Genomic DNA, 16,572 nt, shown 5'->3' on the forward strand with positions numbered 1-16,572 from the left:
TTCCCTCTGTACAACCCTAAGCAGTTCTTCTTCAAAAGAAGCCGTTAAAGATAACTTGCCCCAAACATATGAAATAAGTTTCAGTTAGGCAGAAAGGTCGTACAAATGTAATCAACTGCATAGGGCAGAAGTCTCAAGTGTTGTCTTCCTCCCCCCACCCCCTCCTCTCTCTCTCACACACTCACACACTTGTGAATCTGATCATGCAGTTCCATCTGTCTTCACAACACACCTTAATTGTGATGAATGGGCTATCGTGATGCAACAGGACTTCACAGCTTGGCAATTATTTCGTATAAGTTGCACAAAAATTTATCCTAGAGTCAGTCACACCACATCCAGGGTTATTTCTCGAACCTTCTGTTTGATTTCAAGTAGCATTTGGAATTTTTTGTTTAATTCCAACAACTACAATTAATTGGATTCAGGAGTATAAAACAGAAGCACACATTCCTTCAGGTAACTGCCTTTGAGTCGCATCCCTTTCTCATTTAACCACATGCATTTGCTCAAGCCCCTTCTTTTAAAGGGAACAATTTAATTCCAATGCAATGCAATTGTACTGGGCTGTATTTATAAACTCAAATTGTGCAGAAAGAGCAAAACATGTTTTGAAACTATTTAGGTTTAGCAATCAATGCTAATAGCAATCAGTGAAGCCTCCACGTTCAGAGGCAGTGCACCTACACTGAATGCTAATTACTGAGGGGGAAGCAACATCGGAGGATAACCTCCAGGCACTGAAGAGAATGAACATTCATGGTAGATTTTTTCTTATCCAAGGAGAGGCTAACGCAGAGGCTCCCAGCCCTTTTAACAGGTGTGCCCCTTCTCCCACAAATGCTTCAGCTCATAGAACATTTTGTATCACACATTTAAATGTTACAATTACTCATAAGCAGCCTTTTTGAGACAAGTTGACTTGCCCTATTAATTTCAACAGGAGTGTTCAGTGCTAATTTCCTGAAGCCTGTAGGTCAGGCTGAGGGGAGGGGTATGCTGAGCTTCAGCACATAACGAGCCACTCAGGAGCAGAGGAGGAAGGTCTTCACCCATGTCCTCCCTCCCTTTCTGCCGCAGACACATCACTGAGGAGGCGTCAAGGCAGTGATCCTCAGATGGGGAACAAAGAGCCTAACTGCTGTGTGGGGATGCAGAAGGGCCCTGAGTACCTCTATGGGGAGCCCCTGTGCTAAAGGAACTGGTCTGCTCGTTCAGCCATTCAATGGGAAAGGGGAAGCAGGAGAGCATCAGCTAGCCCTACACTCCGTGCCAAGAGCTCAGTGTGTGCCAGTTGGTCTTGCCTCCTGCATCCAGATGTCGCATCCATCCATGGCTTGTCTGCAGAGGCAAGTGCTGAACTCCTTGAGCTCAGTGTTTACCGCCTTGTCTCTGTAGAGAAACACTTCTTGGCCATGGCCAAGGAACACACTGGTGTGGGATTTGGGGCTAGCTGGTGCTCTCCCTGTGGCAGGAGTACTTGCAGAGGGCTTGCCTCCTACCACAGAGTGCGATTCAGTTGCGGGTTAAGCAGTTAACCAAATAACGGCTTCAGGAGCAGAACCGTGCTGCTAGAATATGCTTAGATAAGAAAAGGGAATGTTAGGTTTCCCGTGAGTGAATGTGAGAATAAACTGCAGAGGGCTGTTCTGTGGCAGAGGTTCGCTGCTTGACCATACTAGCTGGAAGCCTGGGTAAAGCCAACCCCTCTGATGGGCTGGAGCTGCTGCATTAGCCCAGAAATGGAGGCGGGTTTGGTGTTCCCAGGGGAAAGCTGTGCTGTCTGAAAACAAGCCGGTTTCCCTGCCTCACGTTCCTTCCTGTCTGAAGTGTGCAGAGGTCAGTCTCATGAAGCCAAGCCAGTGCCGCCCTTGTCATCAAGTGGAAGCCCTTCTATTAGTATTTGTGGCAGATTGAATGGTGCCAGTGTTAGGAATGGGCAACACCACAAATATACTTGAAAGTATTTCAAAAGGTTACAGAACAAAACAGTCCTTGAGGGCAACAGCAAACTCCTCCTCTGCAACCAGACAGCACATCCATGTCTGTGGACTCTAGTAGAAACTGAAGTAGACTAGAGAGGAACAGAAGGTAGACCGTGGTCCTCTGGCTGGTTTTGGGGGTGGGGACGACAACCTAAAGCTCCAGGTCTATTCGAGGATACATAGCTGAATTGCTTGAAAGAGCTAGCTGAGTAAGCAGCACAGGAGGAGTTGCTTTAAAAAGATCCTGAGAGACATCATGGAGACAGCAGCAAGCTGTGCAAGCAGGAAGTACAGCCACTGCTGCCATGCGCCATTTTGTGGTGTGGGTTGCTGGGGATGCACAGGCGATCACTGCAATATTCTGAACCAAACATAATGCGCTTTCTAACCCCATCGAAATACCCATCTAGCAGGGACTACTGGATTCTCAGAGAAAAACGATTCGAATACCACCCACCTCCGTTTCAAGAAACGATCTCCCAGATTCCACAGTTTGGCCAAGATGAAGATTGAAGCATTGGTTACTCACCGTGAAGGCTTCTTCTGGTTGCTGCTGTCAAGGCATCTCATGAAGATGGGTTATCCCTGTCACGTGCTCCTAGGCAGGACTATGCAAATTAGTTTAGAAAGGCAGTCCTATATAGCTCTGACGGGGATAACCCCGCCCCAGTTCTTCTAGGCCGAGTGAACCAGTAGTACAAGAAAGTTATGCAGAGAATAATACAAGAGAGAAGAAACACATATACATGTCCCTACGCCCTGCAAGGAACAGATGTGTGTGGGAGCGTATAACCTGGTCCCAGGAGGGTTCTTCCCCTAGAGAGGAAAGCGAGCCACAAGGGTGGGCTGAGATGCCTTGACAGCAGCAACCAGAAGAAGCCTTCACGGTGAGCAACCAATGCTTCATTCTCGGTTGGTGCTGTCAAGGTATCTCATGAAGATGGGACTTACCAAAGCAAACTTCCCAAGTCAGGGAGGGATAACGCTGCTCATTCCTGGGGAAGAACCCTCTGGAGTGCTCTCCTACCGAATGCCGCTTGGGCAGCGGCGTATGTATCCAGTTTATAATGTTTTATAAAGGTGGATGGACTCTTCCATACCGCTGCCTTACAAATCTCCTGTACTGAAGCGTTAGTGGAGAAGGCGGCCGAGGCGGCTGCCGACCTGGTGGAGTGTGCCCAAATATTGGCCGGAGGAGGGACCTTTTGTGTCTCATAAGCTAAAGTAATGCATGTTCTAATCCAATTAGCAATAGTTCTTGCTGATACCGCCTCTCCCATAGAGGTGGGCAGGTAAGAGACAAACATAGATTCGGTCTTACGAAAACTGGCCGTGCGTTTTATGTAGCATCTCAAGCATCTACGTAAATCCAGCTTGTGCCACAGTTTCTCTCTGGGGTGCTTCGGATGCAGGCAGAATGAAGGAAGAAAGATGTCTTGTGATGCATGGAAATGAGATATCACCTTTGGTTGGAAAAAGGGGTCCGGAATCAGCCTGACCGAGTCCTCAGAGAAGACGCAGAACGACTTGTGGACTGAGAGCGCTCTCAGCTCGGAAACTCTTCTAGCAGAGGTGAGTGCCACCAAGAAGGCCAACTTCTGAAACAAGAGGCGTAGTGGTATGGTACGGATCGGTTCGAAAGGAGGGCCTTGTAATGCTTGAAGCACCAAATTCAGATCCCATGAGGGGAAACGATGTATCACTGGGGGAGACAATAGGGTGGCCCCCCTGAGAAACCTTTTTAGGAGAGAATGATACTGTGAGTTAGCCTTCCCCTTCAACATTGGCAATAATGCGGCAGCTTGCCTCTTGAGGGTGTTGGGCTTCAGTCCTTTATCAAGCCCATCTTGGAGAAATTGTAGGAGATGTAGTGGAGTCGCCTTGTCACTAGGGAGTTTTTTCCTGTGGAGCCAACGCAGAAACATCCTCCATGTATACTGGTAGATTCGATTAGTGGAATTTTTCCTAGAAGCCAGGATGGTTTCAGTCACTTTGGGGGGAAGTCCCTGCGCTCGCAATTGGATCCGCTCAGTCTCCAGGCGGCTAGTTGAAACCAGCCCGGATTGGGATGGTGAACTGGCCCCTGGAGAAGAAGGTCTGGTCTCGCGGGGAGGTGCCAAGGCTGGTCTATTGCCATGCCTACGAGGTCCGTGAACCAGTGACGTCAGGGCCAGAACAGGGCCACCATGACGACCTCTGCTCTCAGATTCCGTATCCTGCGGAGTACTCTGGTCAGAAGTGGTATCGGGGGGAAGGCGTACAGGAGACCCTGAGGCCATCTGCAAGACAGGGCATCCGTTCCCCATGCTGCACAATAGTGGAACCTGGTGATGAATATCTCTGTCTTTGCGTTGAGGGGAGTGGCGAACAAGTCTGCTTGTGGCCGCCCCCACTTGTATGCCAACTGATCGAACACTTCCGTGTTGAGGGACCACTCCCCCGGGAGGAGGTCCTCCCTGCTCAACCAATCCGCTACTGAGTTCAGATCTCCCTTGACATGGTGAGCTGTGATGGAATTGAGGTGCTTCTCGGCCCAAGATAGGAGGAGGACTGATTCCTGGAACAGAGAACGCGATCGAGTTCCTCCCTGTCTGTTTACGTGTGCCTTGACTGTGGTGTTGTCCGTTTTCACTAAGACATCTTTCCCCTCGACCAGGGGTTGGAAATGTAAGAGGGCCAGACGGATAGCTCTCAGCTCGAGCCAGTTTATAGAATGGGATCTTTCTAGGCTCTCCCATCGTCCTTGGACTGAGTGTTGTAGGCAGTGTGCCCCCCAGCCTCTGTTGCTTGCGTCTGTTGTGATAATGAGTTTCGGAAGTTCGAGGAAGCACTTGCCTGTTTGGAGATTCCGAGACCTGGTCCACCAGGTCAGGGACATTTTCACCTGCGGAGGTGGAATGACTAGGATGTTGCGCCTCGTGGTTATGCACGCTTGGAATTTCAGGAGGTACCATTGGAGGACCCGAAGGTGTAGCCTTGCCCACGGGACCGCTTCCAGCGTTGACACCATTAGTCCCAGGAGTCGAGCCAAGGACAGTAGAGGTGACTTCAGCCTCGCCAGGAGGTCCCTTGTTTCTGATGTAAGCACCTGGGCTCTGTCTTCCGGGAGGAAGACCTTGCACGATAGAGTGTCGATTATTACCCCGAGGTGGCGAATTCTCTGCGTCGGGGAGAGGTGACTCTTTTCTATGTTGATTAGAAAACCGTGTTGATTCAGTGTTGTCATGGTCCTTTCCAGATCCCTTACTGCTGAATCCCAGGACTCCGATTTTAGGAGTAGATCGTCGAGGTACCCCACTATGTGTACCCCCTGAATACGAAGTAGAGCGAGGACCGGGGCGAGGATCTTGGTGAACGTCCTGGGTGCAGAGGCGAGGCCGAAGGGGAGGGCCTTGAATTGATAGTCCAGCCCTGCGTATTTGAAGCGGAGTAGCGGCCTGCTGTCGGGATGTATGGGAATGTGTAGATAGGCCTCCCGTAAATCTATTGATGACAGAAAGTCTCCTTGCTGCAGAGATTCTAAAATGGAGCGGAGGGACTCCATGCGAAACTTGCGTGTTCTGACGAAGGAGTTCAAATATTTTAGGTCTAGAACCGCTCTGCGGGACCCGTCCTTTTTGGGTACCGTAAACAGGATGGAGTAGACTCCCCTCCCCTCCTGCCCCCTGGGAACAAGCTCTATGGCTCTGATGTCTCGCAGGTGTAGGATAGCCATGGACAATTCTGCGTGCTTTGAAGCGGAGTGAGAGCGGGGAGTAGGGAGAAATCGTGGACGAGGGGAGGAGCCCAGCTCGATCCTGTAACCGAAACGAATGACCTCCAGAGCCCATGCATCCGATATATCGCGTAGCCATGTTGGAAGGAAGTAGGATAGGCGACCCCCCAGGCTGAGGAAGTCTGTGTCAGAACTGATTCTTTGCCTGAGGTTTCCCCTGGCTGCCGGGGTTGCGGAAGTTGGGGTTCCTGCTGGTGAATCGCTGGCGGGGCCAGGAGGATCTGGAGCCGCGGAAGTCTCTGTCCCTGCCCCTAAAGGCGGGGCGAAAGACACGAAAAGGCTGTTGGTAGCTTCTTCTGAAAGCTGGTTTATCGGGCTTCCTGGGGGCCGATGGCATGGTTTTCTTTTTATCTTTCGATTCGACTAGTATGTTCTCTAGGGCTGAATCGCCGAAGAGCTTAGACCCCTCGTAAGGCAGAGCACATAGGTTGTTCTTGGATACGGAGTCTGCTTGCCACGCCTTCAGCCAGAGATGCCTTCTACCGACCACTGAAGCCGCCGAGGATCTTGCCGAGTAACGTATAGTGTCGAGGGAAGTATCGGCGATGAGTGCCTGTGCTCGCTGTAGTTTCAACAGCTGCTGTCTTAGGCGAGTAGATTCCGGTGGAGTCTCGTCGATGAGGTCGTTGATCCACAGAAGACTGGCCCTGGCCGTCATGGAGGCCACTGCGGCTGATCGTGTAGCCAGTGAGGCGTTGTCGTGGACCCGTCGGAACGAGAACTCCGCCTTCTCATCGGATGGTTCTTTGAGGAACCCTTCCCCATCTCTCGGTACCAGGGATCCGCTGCTTAGTTGTGAAATAGGAGCATCGGTGGTCGGCGTTTGGAGGAGTGTCGTAGGTTCTTGTTGGAACGTGCAGAATCTAGTGGAAGAGTTGGAAGCTTTTTTCGGGACACTCGGCGCCGCCCATTCTGACTTGACAACTTCTGAAAAATAGGTGGGCATGGGTAAGGGAAGCTCTCGAGGCTGTGGCTTGGGAAAGACCAGATCGCCCTTGGAATTTTGGCCTGGTTCAGGCGTGGGCTTAGCCTGTAGACCAATGGTAGTTAACACTTTGGTCATGAGGGGGTTAAAATCTTCCGGGGAGAAAAGGCGTTGGGAAGATTGTGCTTGCTCGATCTCCTCTGCCCCTGACCAGTCTCCCTCATCTCTCTCTAGTCCCTGGTCACCCTCGCAGGCCATATCAGCTCCCCTGATATCAGCTGTGGTGTCTTCCGCCTCCTCCTCCAGAAGGGGGGGTGGAATATGTGGAGCTTTATTTCCTACTGGGCGGATGTCATTTGCCGTGGGGTCCCCAGATTCTTGCCCAGATCCCTCAGATGAGTGTACTGAGGTAATGACCCTAGCAGTCTTTTTATGCTTTTTATGCCTCTTTGTATGTTTCCTTCTGCGCTTGGACCTCCTAGGGGAGGGGGAGGAGGAAGAGGAGGAGGATTCCTCATCAGAAGAGGAAGATGATTTTGTGGGCCTCTTAGAGCGTTTACGCTTGTTATACTCCCTCAGCAGACCCAGGGACTCTTTCATTGTCGATTTAAACCAATTTTGCCATTCCGTGGGCATTTGGGAAGGCATAGGCAGATTAGCTACCGATTCCGATAGGGGGGAACCCTCCCGCCCCTCCGATCGGGGCACTCTCGCTGTAATACTAGCTGAGGATGTAGAAGGAGCAGCCGAAGCCGTTCCCGCCATTTCTGGTGCAGCGCCATCTAGTGGCTGTAGAGCGTCGCTAGTGGAGGCGGCCATTTTAGGTAGAGAGCACAAGGCCCGGATCTCTGCTTGTGTGTGTGTGTGGGGGGGGGGGTTGGGGATCGGTCTAACCCTTCCCGCCCTGATGGCCTCGTTTAATGCGCCGAACGTAGGCTCAACTAGATTAAAGTCGCCTGCGAGGGCCGCACTACGTGTAAAGCGCCTCGGGCGATTTAAGCTCTCTCCGGCCTCCGTTCTTCCTGAGGACTCGCCTCCCGAAGGGGCGATCGAACGCAGGAACGCTCCCACTGCCTGCCCGGACAGAACAGAGTCAGCCGGGGCAGGGAGGACAATTGTGCACTGAACTGTGGCGATTGGGCTGGGTTGGGGTGCTGGATCGCCAAGTTTTCTAGTGTGCCCCGGGAAACGCTCAGACGGACGCCCAGCGGGCACTAGCACATGCAATAACCTCCTCCTACTTTCTGAGCCCCTGGAGGGATCTCCCATAAAAATCTAATTGACAAAGGAGAGGGGGGAGGAGGGGAAGGGGCTAACCGGGGGGGCCAACAAACCAAGGTTGGAGTGAAAGGCGCTGAAAAGTACTGACGGGGCTTTTTTTTTTTTTAAAATATATATCTGGAGAGAGAAAGTACACGAAACAATAGGAACCACGGGGAAAAAGTAAGGAGCAGAAGCAATACAGGCCTGAACTGGACGAGCCGAGGAACACAGCCTGCCAGGAGCAACAGGACTAGAAGAACTGGGGCGGGGTTATCCCCGTCAGAGCTATATAGGACTGCCTTTCTAAACTAATTTGCATAGTCCTGCCTAGGAGCACGTGACAGGGATAACCCATCTTCATGAGATGCCTTGACAGCACCAACCGAGAACAAAAGTTTTCCTCCCTCTGGCTCCAGGAAATCAGCAGCTGAGCTAGAGGTAGGAGACCAGAGACCAGATTCTGAATTGCAGGAACATGGCAGAAGTGGACAGAAACTGGACTCGCTCCATTAGGGTCATTTGGAACCCCTTTTAAAATGTGATGGCCACTAAAATGGAAAAAGAGGCTTGAAGAACCAAATGCTTATTTGGCGATTCTTTCCCAGTAGTAGGAACAAAAGCAGGAGCAACTGGGCTTCTCGTACCAGGAACACCGCAATGATGATTATTTTAAATATTTATTCCCCACCCCTCCAGGGCATTACTGCTCAGGGAAGCACAATAGAATACATGGCCAAGGTCCACCATCAGACCCTACACCCTTGCTAGAGGGGCAGATGGAGGACCCAGGATAGACCTTATTTCCTGAGTAAGCGTCGTGAAGCGATCCCATGGAAGAAAAAGACGGTCCTCGACGGTGTTGATTACAACGCCCAGGTGCCGAAGATGATGGCTTGGTGTCAGCTGGCTTTTTTGCCGGTTTATCAGGAACCCATGGCGCTCCAGTTCTGCAATGGTCGTTTCCAGGTCCTTTTTCGCTTGGTCCATTGCGTTTGATTTCAGAAGCAAGTCATCTAAATATGCAAAAAGATTAATTCCGCACAGACGAAGGTGCGCCACCAGAGGCGCGAGGACCTTGGTGAAGATCCTGGGTGCGGCTGACAGACCAAAGGGTAGTGCGGTGTACTGGAAGTGGCATCCTGCATACTTGAAGCGTAGCAGTCTCCTGCTTTCTGGATGTATCGACACCTGTAGGTACGCTTCTCTTAGATCTATTGATGTTAGGAAGTCCAGGTGTTGCAGAGCTTCCGAAATTGACCTCAACGTCTCCATCCGGAATCGCTCTTTTTTAATGGATTTGTTCAAGAATTTCAAGTCAAGCACCGCCCGCCTTGAACCGTCCTTTTTGGGGACAGTGAACAGTATAGAATAAACGCCCCTCCCCTCCTGGCAGGTTGGAACTGGTTCCACCGCCCCTATATCCAACAGATGATGGATGGCCTGAAGCATTTAGGAATGCTTCTGCCAGGATAGGGACCTTGGGGTTGGGAGGAACCTGCGGGGAGGAGGGGTGTCCAGCTCTATCCTGTAACCGGACTGGATCACTTGTAGTACCCAATGGTCTGTCACCGAAGAGGGCCAGGCGGGGAGGGATTGTGACAAGCGCCCCCCCAGCTGAACCGGATTTGAGTCATTGCTGGGACTTTTGCTTTGATTGGGCAGATGACTGTCTGAAGCCGCCTGCCCCCCCTATAGGAGGCACGTTGATGACCCCAGGAACCTCTTTGCAGCCTATTGTCCCTGCCCCGGCCCCTAAAGGACCGGAAACCTTGAAAGGGCTGAGATTGCTGATTATTTCTTTTAAAAGGTGGCCGATCAGGCTTACGCCCAGCAGTGGGCATGGTCTTGCATTTGCCAGTAGACTCTACAAGAACATCCTTTAAGGCTTCCTCCCCGAAAAGTTTCGTGGCATCATAGGCATAGGGTAAGGTTACTCTTGGAGGTGCTATCTACAGCCCAATTCTTAAGCCACAGATGTCTCCTTCCCAGAACTGACACTGCCTGTACCCGGGAAGAGTATCTTATAGAGTCCAAGGTAGCGTCTGCTATAAAAGCCTGAGCTTTTTGTATTTTAACCAATTGTTGCCTAAACCTCCCGGAATCCGCTGGGGGATCATTCAACAAATCATCTATCCACAGCAGAGAAGCCCTTGCTGCCATGGAAGCAGCTGCTGCTGCCCTGGTGGATTGTGCAGAATTCTCATGGGTACGCTTAAAAGCTGACTCAGCTTTCTTGTCAGCTGGGTCCTTCAGCGTGACCTCTCCGTCCCGCGGGACTAGGGAATTCGACACCAGTTGTACAATTGGTGCATCTGTACAAGGTGTCTTGAACAGCTCAGAGGGTTCCTTTTGAAAGGAATAAAAACGGTTAGAAATAGGTAACGGTTTTTTATTGGCTACAGGTGCTTGCCACTCCTGTTTCCCCACCTCCGCGAATAAATCAGGCAGGGGCAACAGAACGTCTTTCAGTTTTGCTCTTGGAAACACCCAGTCCCCTTTTTCAGTAGTCTGCGTTACGGGGTTTGCATTTTGCTGAAGCCCTATAGTTTTAATGATTCTAGTCATGAGAGGAGTGAAGTCCTCAGCTACAAAAAGTCTTTGGGAGACAGAAGCATTTTCACCTTCCTCTCCTCCTGACCATTCCCCATCCTCTCTGTCAGGGAGTTTGGGATCCCGAGGTGAGTCCCTGTTCCTGATGGGTTCCTCCTCCCCTTCCGACTCTAAAGGTTGGGAGGGGATTACATTAGGTTTCCTCAGAGGTCTGGGATCCAGTGGCTTTGGGTCTCCAGATTCATGGTCAGAGATATCAGAAGAATGCGTGCCACTCTTACGTGTGGGAGCCTTCTTTGATGTAAGATGCTTGTGCTTTGCTTTGGCCTTTTTAGAGGGGGGCTAGCGGAGGTACTAGAAGCACCACTATCCGAGGAGGATGGGTCCCTCTTCCTCCTACGAGAGGATTTTTTATCTTTCTTAGGTGGTTTAAGCTGGTAAACAGTATTGATAATTGCATTTTTAAACCAAGCCTGCCACTCTGGGGGAACAGACTTTGGTATCGCTATAGTCATTGGGGTTGCAGGCACTTCCCATTCCCCGACCGCCATTTTAGGGGCCCCAGTCACTTCCCTGAGAGAAGTCTCCACAGACGAGGAGCCTGCCAAAACTCGCTCCGAGTCCTTCAAAATGGCCGCCGCGTCATCATTTTGCGCCGTTTTGGGGCCCTCTGCCGCCATCTTGCGCCTACAGCGCTCTTGTGCCTCCGATAACGCTCTGATCTCCGCGGTGGAAGGCGGAGGGTTGGCGCATGGGAGCTGGGAAAACACAAACTCCGCGGAAGAGGTGGATGACCCGGTGGCCCTCTCGGCTGCTCGCCGGGCCGCTGAGGAGCGAGTTTCACGGCCCGAAGGGAGAAGACTCGCGGCGGACCCGGCGGCGAACGGCACGGACTGCTCTAAGGCGGCTGTCACCGTCGCAGCAGCGTGCGGCTGATCGGAAGCCTCTGGCTGCGGCCCTGTGGTAGCGGGCGTTGAGGCAATGGCGTGGCTTGCCGGAATCGGGCGGGCGGCCGTGATCGTTGCGGTGGGGGCGGCGCTCGCCTCCGCGTTAGCAGGGCTTGCCGAAGCGGGAGCTCCAAAAGCCCTTGAAAGCCCTGGCCCGAAACCACAGCGTTGCGTTCCACTCGGCACTAAGACTGCTCTCCACCTCAAACCGCACTCCATACAGCGGGGGCGGGAAGTGGGGAAAAAGCCGAAAAAACAGAAGAACTTTTTTTTTTTTGAGAGAGAGAGAAACGACAAGACTGAGGAGAAAAAAGGAGCACCAGGAATAAAGGATAAGGACTGATAAGGGATTTAGAGAAAGAGTTGAGGAGAAGGAAAAACTGCTGTCTGGAGCTAGGTGAGGACAGAAAGAACTGGGGTGGGGTTATCCCCCTCAGTCCCGAGTGGGCATGTATCTTTCTGTCTTCCAATCAGATTCTGTCCTGTCTCGGAGCTAGTGGGAGGGAATAACCCGGGAGATGTCCCTGGCAACAAGAACCAAGAAAGAGAGAGAGAGAGAGAGAGAGAGAGAGAGAGAGAGAGAGAGAGAGAGAGAGAGTATTTACCTAAGGTAGCCAAACCCCACCCGTCACCCGACATAGGCAGCATTCCTTGAACAACTGCTTGTGGTAGCACAGCTCTTCCTAAATATCCATGCTGGTGGAAAACTGCAATTGTCAAATATCTACCTGACATGAAGCTCTTCAGCAGGTGAAGCAGGGGAAGGGGCACTGGTACTTGCTATGAAGGTTTATTCTTCTTGGTGTTATGGACGTCATCCCATATGTGCTATCTCCTCCTGCTCACTCCAGCAGAAGCAGGACTGAAAATTACTAAGTTTTTGAGTGACAGCTGGAGAACCCCTCCCAGTTTAACAGAGTTACTGCAGCGGAGGAAGACCAGTATATAACCAAACAGGAAAAAGCCAGACGTCTAGGAATTAAAGATCTCACAAACTGTAAGAGAGGAGGCGCTGCAGCAAGTAAAATGGCTATTGTATCTCCACAGGCCAACTGCACCTCAGTCAAATGGCTTCTGTGAACTACTGCTGGGTGGCTCTGGACAACCTTCATAACACCAACAAAGAGAAATTTTGATGATGACTACAGGGTAGGAAAGTGAAGGAGTTGGGGGCACCACTAGTGATTTAATCAATTCTTCCCTTGGAAGATCAAGATGCAAAGACTCCTGTGACAGGATTCTACAGGTACATAGTTGGCTACAACGATGATGTCAAAATGAAAAGAAAAGAAACTCCCCTGAGAGTTTGTGAAGAAACAGGATGTTGAAAACACTCCTTTTAAAAATAATGAAATGAAAACTTACATAGCTCTTTTCCAGTGCATCAAAGCATCCCTGAAGCCTGAGAGCACAGAAATATTAATGAGCAAAGATTTGTTACATACTGAGCCACTTTGCCATTCTGTCTTATGTATGTCCAGCCATCCTGCTTGTAGCCATAGTGTCCTGTGATAGCATTAATAAACAGACAAGGCTGAAGGAAAGGAAGAAGAGGTCTTTGCAACCCAAAAGTGGTGAAGCACAATGAAATGATTTCTGAGAAATAGCCAGATTGTTTACTTTTCTGGGAGATGAACTGATAGACAACATCCAAGAAGACAGTTTTCAAACATGAAAGGAAGCCGGAGACCCACAATCAATGGGCATTGGCTATAAAAGCATCCCAGCAGCATGAGAATTCTGAGAGAGACACCTACTCTGCAAAGAACAGTTCATGAGTATCACTTGGGCCGGCCACCGAAAGCTAATTTGGTAACTGTATGAGCGGGATGAATATGAGCTTAAGTCAAGACATAACATTTACTTTTCATGAAAGTTCAATAAAACAGTACTATGCAAAATATTCAAAATTAGCCATATTCAAGAATATGGCTTTCTTACCATTTGACTATCTGTAGTGAGCCCTGGCAGCTTTTGTCTTCACGAAGGATTTTTAGACACATATCTGGCGGGGGGGGTGGATGACACAATACAGAATAATTTGTTTACAAAGCTGATTTCCCAATACTGTACCACAGAAAAAAACATGAATCCCTCCAAAACATGTTATGCAAAACAAGTAGTGTTTGGCCCTTCATTCGCTGCCACACCTCACTTTAGAGTTCATTAGCAACAGCAGTGGGGATAAGGATCAGGTCTGTGGAACATGGGAAGGGGGCATTTAGCCCTTCCTAAACCTTAAAATGGCTCTCCAAAGCTGTTATTAGCCCTGAAAGGGAAACGTGAGGGTTTTCAGACAACACGCTGTACCGTGAGTTTACTGTGAGGCTTTACTGCGAGTTCAAAGCTGCCACCCAAAACCAATGCAAAAAGTGCATTTTTTTTACCCCGGATATAAATTGGCTTACACTCTAACACATAATGAAAAATCCAAATTGTGTGTGAAGTGCTCCCCGATAGCTTGCAGAGACTTCAGGGTAAATCTGGCCAATATGTGAATGCACACACTCCATTCCGGAGGAGATGCGAGCAAAAAGTCCTGTATGGAAAACGCTTTTCCATTAATGTGTAAAGCAGAAGAGACAAAGGCGCCAAATATTATTACCATCCAAATAGCGAGTTCCATAAGAGTTTTCTGGAAAGAGCCCTCGGAGGTAAGTTATACAGGACACTGAAATCGCCAGCAGCCTTTTCACCAGAATTACTGATTGTTGTTCAGTAGCAACTCTGTTTGGAAACATAAGTGTTTCCTGCAAATAACAAAGACATCTCTCGTCAGTTTTATAGAAGTCCATCTTTTTCTCCCTGCCAGTGATAAAGCTGACCCCATGCTTGGTACCTTGGAGGTTTTATGCTTCACTCCAGTGTGTGAGAGCTGAGCAGTTGCCATCCTGGTTCAGTTAGCTGCTTTCTGTCCACAGCTGGGGCCTGTAGCAAGACAGACAAAGGCATTAGCTTCTTAGGAAATAGAAATAAGAATTACTAGCTGATCGATGCACACTTCCTACACCAAATACCCACTAGCCTGGTTGCCGATGGTAAGAACTGCCCCTAGACAACCACATACATAGTTTTTATAGTAGTAAGCAGGATCAAAATATCATACTTCAGAAACATTATAAACCCCAGAAGTCCATAATGCTGGGGGAAATTGAAGGAAAGGAGAGAAGAAGACGGCCAGCAGCAAGGTGGATAGACTCGATGACGACAGCAATGAATGCACCACTTAGAGACCTTCAAGGCCAAGTTGAAGACAGATCATCCTGGAGAGAATCTATGTGGTAGCTAAGAGTCAACACCGACTTGACAGCACTTAAGCAAGCAAGCAAGCAAGCAGTATACTACTTCTTTTTTTCCTTTTAGACCTCAAATTCTCTGCTGCTGCCCCTGGACTTTGGAATGCACTCCCTGTTGAGCCTCCCCACCTCTGGCAACTTTTAAAGAGGCACTGAAGACTCATTTATTCACTCAGGCTTCTAATTAGATTTATGGTTTTAATTTTTAATGTTGGTTTTAAATGAGTTTAATGTTAATGGTTTTAATGTTTAAATGATTTTTTAAAAAATGTTTTAAAAGGTTTTAATTGTAAACTGCCCAGAGACACAAGTTTTGGGTGATATAAAAATGTTACATAAACAAACAAACAAACAAACAAACAAACCATCACCATGAGTAGGTGTGAACAAGCAGGCTAGTGACATTTTGAATATGAAAAACACTTGGAGAGGGACTATCATTTCATCTTTATGCGAAGGATTTTCGCCCAGAGGCAAAGCACATACTTAGCATGCAGATGGCCCCAGATTCAGGCTAGGCTCAGGTAGAAGAGGCTTCTGCCCGAGAGGTGCTGCCAGTCAGAGTTGTAGTCCTGGCAAGATGAACCAATAGCCTGACTCAGTATAAGGCAACTTCATAATATGGCTGATATCGCTACAAAACATTGGTGCAGTGGGAGAAGCACTGGTGTAGTACCAGTGCCTTCTGAAGAGTTCCCGATTAATACTGCACCGTTACAAGTGTGCATGTGTGTGGGGATTTCAGAAGTACCCTCTGTCCAGATTAAATCTGCACCATAGGCTAAATGTTCACATTTGCAGGAATATTTGAACCTCAAGGCCACATATTATAAATTGCTCAATGATGTCAGAAATTCAGGTCTGTTATATATTTTTAGGGATTCCGGCATGGATGTAAGATGGTCCTGAGAAATAATCACTCACATATGATCTGAAAGTGGGGATCAGCGGAGATACCCCACATGGTCTGAAAGTGTGTGGGGGAGGAGATACCCCATACAGTCTTAAGGGGGGGGGAGATGAGATACCCCATATGGTCTGAAAGTGGGGGAAGAGGAGATACCCCATACAGTCTTAAAGGGGAGGGAGAGGAGATCCCCCGTATGACCTGAAAGGCGGGGGGAGAGAAGATACACACACACACACACACACACACATATATATATATATAAAATGATTAAAACCAAACAAAAAAGCCCCCACAAAGAAGTGAGAAGAGGAGGAGGAGGGGTGTGTGTGTGTCTCTCCCCCTGCTGGGGGGGCGGTGAGAAGGAGGAGGAGCCCCTCATGCAATGGGGGGCAGCCTGGGGGGAGGGGAGCGGTGGGGGGCAGCCAGCCAGGCCACCACGAGGGGCCGCCCCCTCCCCCAATGGCTGCCGAGGGATTTAGGCGGGAAGAAGGCGGAGCCCCCGCTCCCCCCACCTGAGGGAACTAGAGCAGGGGCCTTTCTTGGGGGCGCCTCAGCAGCCTCCCCCTCACCCCCCCCAGCTCTGCAGCAGCCCCACGGAGGAGGCGGCGGCCTCTCCTTCCCATCTCCACCGGGGCGCGCTGGCGCCGGGGCAGTCTATGGGGCCAGCCCCCCCCCCAGGCAAGACTCGCTTCCCCGCCCGCCCGCCCTAGTTCCGCGCAGGGGGTGGGGGTCGCCGCCCCTCGGACTGGACTGGCGGGGGGGGCCCACCTGGTCTGCGCCCCCCGAGCCAGGCGCCTCCCCCTTCCAGCTCTTTCCTCTCGGTTTTAATTTGCTCCGCGGAGGTTTCGGTTCCGCTCCTCCCGCCAGAGTCCGAAACAAAACTTCGGGAACAGACAGACAGCATTAAATGACTAAAGAGCC

At 50.2% G+C, this 16,572-nt stretch overlaps 1 long non-coding RNA gene across 1 annotated transcript in view; it reads right to left on the minus strand.

Annotated features, from left to right (window-relative positions):
• Window positions 1–16,572, minus strand: part of LOC128338111 (uncharacterized) — a 32,985-nt gene extending 16,413 nt beyond the window's left edge. Inside the window, exons 1-4 of the long non-coding RNA XR_008312518.1 lie at window positions 16,420–16,572; window positions 14,285–14,373; window positions 14,051–14,195; window positions 13,387–13,450 (exon numbers count right to left, since the gene is read on the minus strand). This is a non-coding gene — a long non-coding RNA (uncharacterized LOC128338111). The remainder of the gene's footprint in view (window positions 1–13,386; window positions 13,451–14,050; window positions 14,196–14,284; window positions 14,374–16,419) is intronic.

The sequence above is a fragment of the Hemicordylus capensis genome, chromosome 15 (assembly GCF_027244095.1).
Source record: "Hemicordylus capensis ecotype Gifberg chromosome 15, rHemCap1.1.pri, whole genome shotgun sequence".
In the NCBI taxonomy this organism is placed as follows: Eukaryota; Metazoa; Chordata; class Lepidosauria; order Squamata; family Cordylidae; genus Hemicordylus; species Hemicordylus capensis.